Raw genomic sequence first — 7,708 nt, 5'->3', positions numbered from 1 at the left:
TCAAACAAATGCATCAAAGTCTTGCTATAATCACAAGATTTTTGCCTCATTCATATTATCAAGTAAATCTTGCATAAATCTCATGAAAATGCACATAGTTAACCATGTTTGATTGAATGAAGATATGCATAAAATTCTCATCCAAATACTTACTTATTGCTCAAGAGAGTGCATGAAACCATATGAAAACAAATGAAAAAGGCATGTGAAACTGGCCTAAGATGCCTAGGCATCATAGAGTAACATATATATGAGTAATATAATAATTTTACAAAATATTTATGATAGAATAACAATTTAGAATTCAAATATAATACTATAAAAATTAATTTTTAAACACATATAATTTTATTTATCAATTTATCAATGAGTTAAAATAATTATTTTTAATTTATATTATAGAATGAACTTACAAATCACAACTTATAAAATACAGTTTAAACCCAAAATATTAATTATCTAAATTAAATCATGACCCTACATTATTTTTCTATCATCGAGACTTTAATTTTAATTTATATAAAATAACTGATTATAATAAAAATTATACACAAATATTAATTGTCTTAAACTTAAAGTGTTTATAAAAATTAATTTAATCATTTCTAACAAATTAATCTCTAAGAGCTCAATTTAATAAATTAAATCGTAATTTATTCATAATACAAATTTCTTAAATTAGATTATATAACACTTTCATTACTAAATTTTAATTTCAAATTATATGAAATAACCAATTATAAATATTACACAAGATTATTAATTAAATTAACTTCAAATATTAATAAAACTAATTTAATTACTCTTAATTGATTAATTTATAAAATAAGATATCAAATTAAGAAAATAAGTCAACTTTTTCAGAATAAAAGTTACTGAAATTATATTATACAATTCTTTCTTTTTTTGAATTACTAAAATTATATAAAATATTTCATTATAATAAAATTACTTAAGAATATTAATTGATTCAAAATAAAATTCTCTCCGAATCTATTTAATTATTTCTAATAGAATAATTTCAAAAATTATAAAGTTTAAACTTAATAAGATAAAATCACAATTTATTCATATTTAGATTTTCAAAAATGCGGGATATTACATTCTATCCAACTTACAAAAATTTTCGTTCTCGAAAATTGAGATAAGATGGAGGAAAGGTTTATATTCACATCCCGTTTTGAATATTTCATAGAAATCAAGAAAATCATATCACATAAATATAGAAGAAAATATATAAGGTGATGCAAGAGTTTGCAAACTAAATTTCAAAATCCAAAATCAAATAGGTACAATATTTGTTCAGAACTTTTGACAAAGCATGATTATCTCCCCTCGTCTCCTCAAAATTTCACGACTCCTTATAACCTCGTACACTTACCAGATTCACTTTCCGTGCGCATAAATCACGTCCCTAGGAACTAACACATAAGGAATACTAAACTTGAGAAGAGAAGAACAAAAGGCACAACGGTATTTGCAAGAAATCAGAGAAATATTCAGGTTCGCAGTTGAACGAGGATGATATTTCGCAAGCATTTGAAAGAATGTGTGAAATCATCAATAATCAAGGATGTATATAAGCAATAAAATGTATCAGAAGGAGAGTCAAATTAAAATCATAAGAAAGAATTTTGAATAAAAAGATTTTTGATATGAACATTAATAGAAAAAATAGTACAACAATTTAGAACAATTTCAAATTGAAGTAGAGGAAATTGATTTATCTTTTTCAAAAGAATATACATAAGTCCAACATTTTTCAAAAGAACTAAGTAAAGTATAAATGTTTTGTCATGCCAAATCAAATTCAAATTAAATAAATTATATGAAGTTTATCTAATGAAAATTAACTGGAATATTGAAAAAAAAATCTTGCTTCGGGATGTTTGATGAATACAATACCTAGGTGCATAATTAAGTAAATATATATGCATAAAAATTTGAATAATATTAAAGAAGGATCAAATTATATTTAGAAAATCTAATGTAAGGGGTTCTTGTAAAATTTAAATAAAGGCTAAGTAGTACTTTTAGATAGAAAAAAGTTTTAACTATATAAAGAAATTATTCATTTCTTGTAGGAAAGTACTTATAAAATCAATGGCTGTCGTATTTAAAACTAAAAGAATGGTTATAGTCAGAATCAAACAAAAAAAGAACCAAAATAGAACTATTTTCAAAAGAGATTCCAAAATAAGAATTTCAGAAGAAAATACTAGCATTGATATATTGCATCAAAACAAGGTCAAAGTTTTTATCATTTTTATAGAGAAACACAAAATCAAAGGGTAGTAATCTGAGCAAGATATGCATAAGTTGCAGAACACGAAACAGGAGAACTAAGTCGATTAATTAGCTTGCTACTAATTGCAACTCTTAAGATTTCAAACGGTTTAGGAATCTAAGATTATAGGTTGCACCAAAACTAATTCAAGATCAAATCAAGAAATACAGAATTTATGAACAGTGTCAAAGTTGAATGTTCCTTAAAGATTCAAGCAACAAGTAGGAACATAATCAAGCAAGGATATGTATGAATGACAAGATATCATGGGAAAATATCCAGAACACATTCCAAGAAAGAGATTAAGAACTAGAGATTCCAATACAATTGATAAAGAAAGAGATAACGTCAAGGACGAATAAAGATTATACGCCAAATCGAAACTAATCTCTAAAACTTAATTTCTAACGTTTTTCCAAACCTCGTAATTCGTGTTACCTATTACTTCTATTTCGTCTATGATAATCCATTAGTATTTCCATATACATAAACCATTAGTATTAAGTTGGCCAAACTGAATACCTTGAAGTATGCAATGGTAAACTAATAATGTTAATCATCAGATAGTCATGCATATGAAACATAAACTCTTGTCATCAGAATAAGTCATAAAGCATGACAAACACTCAGAGTATGCAATAGAGCATAGTCAGTCCACTCCCAAGGCTCTATAGGAAGGACTACTCTGATACCATAATATAACGACCCAATTTACAGTACGTCACTGAAAGGGTGGAAGATTTGGGGTGAGAACAAACCACACGTTCTCAGTAGGGACAAAAGAAATACTTGCAAATAGAATTAATTCCATTATAAAACATTTTATCCTTGAAATAATCGTTTGGAAAAAACTCTATGGAAAAAACTTAATTTAAAAGACCGCAAAGAAGTATTTTTTTAGTTTACAATTCAGTAAGGAGATTGGTTTAAAGAAATGTAAAGGGCCGAGAACGTGCCTAGGGACTTCCTATCCAACTTACCTCACTCACTCCAATCCAAACAATACATACATTAGAATGCTTAGGCAACACCTAGTCCACCTACCTCAACCTTCATGATCACATACTAGAAACCACCCTCATCACGCCTCCACCAAAAAGGGCCTCTCAGATAAACATACACATACAAGACAAACAAAGAAATCGCAGATAGGATTCAAGTACAACAAGTAAAACAAGTAGCAGATAAACATGGCTAGGCAATTAGGCAAACCAAAACAAATGCACACTGAATCAAAATAGACAAATGCATATGATGCACGCCTATCCTATGGCTGATGAGTCTCATCTATCGGTTATATAGCAAACCCGATATGTCCTGGTAGTTAACCATTGGACAATCCGTCTATGTGCGCATCCCCAAGCTCAAAAATAATATCCATGGAGTCAAACTCCAAGATCAATAATAGAATATTCAAAATTCATATATATATGCATGCCCATGGGGGAACCCAGCAAGTTAAAGTGTCCGGTCACATCTTGCGACAGAGGGTTGGTGCACGAATTGTGAATCACACTTTTCACAACTAGTACCACTAACCAGCAAGTGCACTGGGTCGTCCAAGTAATACCTTACGTGAGTAAGGGTCGATCCCACGGAGATTGTTGGCTTGAAGCAAGCTATGATTATCTCGTAACTCTTAGTCAGGATATAATATCAATAATAATTCTTAGTTTGAATTGTAAAAAGTAAAAAGGGCAGAACACAAATTATACTTGTATGCAGTAATGGAGAATATGTTGGAGTTTTGGAGACGCTTTGTCCTCTGAAATTCTGCTTTCCTCTGTTTTCTTGTTCACGCACGCACGTCCTCCTATGGCAAGCTGTGTGTTGGTGGATCACCGTTGTCAATGGCTACCATCCATCCTTCCAGTGAAAAGGGTCCAGGTGCGCTGTCACCGCACGGCTAATCATCTGCAGGTTCTCAATTATACCGGAATAGGATTTACTATCCTTTTGCGTCTGTCACTACGCCCAGCACTCGCGAGTTTGAAGCTCGTCACAGTCATTCAATCATTGAATCCTACTCGGAATACCACAGACATGGTTTAGACTTTCCGGATTCTCTTGAATGCTGCCATCAATCTAGCTTATACCACGAAGATCCTGATTAAGAGATCCAAGAGATATTCATTCATTCTACGGTGAACGGAAGTGGTTGTCAGGCACGCGTTCGTGGGGGAATGATGATGATTGTCACGTTCATCACATTCATGTTGAAGTGCGAATGGATATCTTAGATAGGAACACGCATGTTTGAATGAAAAACAGAAATACTTGCATTAATTCATCGAGACACAGCAGAGCTCCTCACCCCCAACAATGGAGTTTAGAGACTCATGCTGTCAAAGAGTACAAAGTTCAGATCTAAAATGTCATGAGATGCAAAATAAATCTCTAAAAGTTGTTTAAATACTAAACTAGTAACCTAGGTTTACAGAAAATGAGTAAACTATGATAGATAGTGCAGAAATCCACTTCTGGGGCCCACTTGGTGTGTGCTGGGGCTGAGACTAAAGCTTCTCACGTGTCTGGGCTGTTTTGGGCGTTCAACGCCAGGTTGTAACCTGTTTCTGGCGTTGAACTCCAACTTGTAACGTGTTTCTGGCGCTAGACGCCAGACTGCAGCATGGAACTGGCGTTGAACGCCAGTTTACATCGTCTATCCTTGAGAAAAGTATGGACTATTATATATTGCTGGAAAGCCCTGGATGTCTACTTTCCAACGCAATTGGAAGCGCACCAATTGGACTTCTGTAGCTCCAGAAATTCCATTCCGAATGCAAAGAGGTCAGAATCCAACAGCATCAGCAGTCCTTTTTTAGCCTGAATCATATTTTTGCTCAGCTCCCTCAATTTCAGCCAGAAAATACCTGAAATCACAGAAAAATACACAAACTCATAGTAAAGTCCAGAAATATAAATTTTGCCTAGAAACTAATAAAAACATCCCTAAAAGTAACTAGCTCCTACTAAAAACATACTAAAAACAATGCCAAAAAGCGTATAAATTATCCGCTCATCACAACACCAAACTTAAATTGTTGCTTGTCCCCAAGCAATTGAAAATCAAATAGGATAAAAAGAAGATAATATACTATAAATTCCAAACTATCAATGAAACATAGCTCCAATCAGATGAGCGGGACTTGTAGCTTTTTGCCTCTTGAATAGTTTTGGCATTTCACTTTATCCATTGAAGTTCAGAATGATTGGCATCTATAGGAACTTAGAGTTCAGTATGATGATTCTTGAACACAGCTACCTTATGAGTCTTGGCAGTGGCCCTAAGCACTTTGTTTTCCAGTATTACCACCGGATACATAAATGCCACAGACACATAATTGGGTGAACCTTTTCAGATTGTAACTCAACTTTGCTAAAGTCCCCAATTAGAGGTGTCCAGGGTTCTTAAGCACACTCTTTTTTTTTTTGCTTTGGACCTTGACTTTAACCGCTCAGTCTCAAGTTTTCACTTGACACCTTCACGCCACAAGCACATGGTTAGGGACAGCTTGGTTTAGCCGCTTAGGCCAGGATTTTATTCCTTTAGGCCCTCCTATCCACTGATGCTCAAAGCCTTGGGATCCTTTTTATTTACCCTTGCCTTTTGGTTTTAAGGGTTGTTGGCTTTTTGCTCTTGCCTTTTGGTTTTAAGAGCTTTTGGCTTTTTCTACTTGCTTTTTCTTTTTCCTCCTTTTTTTTCGCAAGCTTTGTTCTTTGCTGCTTTTTCTTGCTTCAAGAATCATTTTTATGATTTTTTAGATTATCAAATAACATGTCTCCTTGTCATCATTCTTTCAAGAGCCAACATATTTAACATTCTAAAACAACAACTTCAAAAGACATATGCACTGTTCAAGCATTCATTCAGAAAACAAGAAGTATTGTCACCACATCAATATAATTAAACTAAGTTCAAGGATAAATTCGAAACTCATGTACTTCTTGTTCTTTTGAATTAAAACATTTTTCATTTAAGAGAGGTGGTGGATTCATAGGACATTCATAACTTTAAGACATAGTTACTAAATACTAATGATCATGTAATGAGACACAAACATAGATAAGCACTTAACATAAAGAAAACAAAAAAAACAGAGAAAGTAAGAACAAGGAATGAGTCCACCTTAGTGATGATGGCGTTTCCTTCTTGAGGAACCAATGATGTTATTGAGCTCTTCTATGTCTCTTCCTTGTCTTTGTGGCTTGATCCCTAGTGATTTTTGGTATTTCTATCCTCAGTTGCTTCCAATAATTATGTGGAGGGAAGTGCATCTCCTGAGGTATCTCAGGGATCTCTTGATTTGCAGCCACATGTTCTACCACTGAGCTATAGATCCTTTACATAATTGTTTTACCACACCAAACTTAGAATGTTGCTTGCCCTCGAGCAAAAGAAGAAGGAATAGATGAAGAAGAAGATGTGGAAAAAAAAACTAGGATTATGAGGAGGGAAGGTGGGGATCCTGTGGGGTCCATAGATCCTGAGATGATCCTGTGAGGTCCACAGATCTTGAGGTGTCAAGGCATTTACATCCCTGCACTAATTAGGCATGTAAAATGCCTTTGCATGCAATTCAGGCGTTTAAACGCCGAACTGATGCTTGTTCTGGGCGTTCAACGCCCAGATGAAGCATATTTCTGGCGTACAACGCCAGCCAGATGCTTGTTTCTGGCGTTCAGCACTAGCTCTTCTTCACTGTGCATTTCTGGCGTCTGAACGCCAGGATGCTGCTTGTTTTTGGCGTTCAACGCCAGAAACATGCTCTGTTCTAGCGTTGAACGCCAGACAGATGCTCCTTACTGGCGTTTAAACGCCAGTGAGATCCTCCTCCAGGGTGTGATTTTTTTTCTGCTATTTTTGATTCCATTTTCAATTTTTATATTTATTTTGTGACTCCACATGATCATGAACCTAATAAAACATGAAAAACAATGAAAATAAAAATTAGATAAATAAAAATTGGGTTGCCTCCCAACAAGCGCTTCTTTAATGTCAATAGCTTGACCTTGCTGAGTTTTTACTCTAGCCTCAGCCTTGAGCACTCTTGCTCAACATTGCCTTCAAGATAGTGCTTGATTCTCTGTCCATTAACAATGAACTTCTTATCAGAATCAATATCTTGAAGCTCCACATAACCATATGGTGATACACTTGTAATCACATATGGTCCCCTCCACCGGGACTTCAGTTTCCTGGGGAATAGCCTGAGCCTAGAGTTAAACAACAGAACCTTTTGTCCTGGTTCAAAGATTCTAGATGACAGCTTTCTGTCATGCCACCTTTTTTATTTCTCTTTATAAAGCTTGGCATTTTTGAAAGCAGTGAATCTGAATTCCTCTAGCTCATTCAGCTGGAGCAATCTTTTTTCTCCAGCTAATTTGGCATCAAAGTTTAGGAATCTGGTTGCCCAGTAG

The sequence above is a fragment of the Arachis ipaensis genome, chromosome B4, assembly GCF_059453495.1.
Source record: "Arachis ipaensis isolate K30076 ecotype BB chromosome B4, ASM5945349v1, whole genome shotgun sequence".
Lineage (NCBI taxonomy): Eukaryota > Viridiplantae > Streptophyta > Magnoliopsida > Fabales > Fabaceae > Arachis > Arachis ipaensis.
This window is presented reverse-complemented; position numbering follows the sequence as displayed.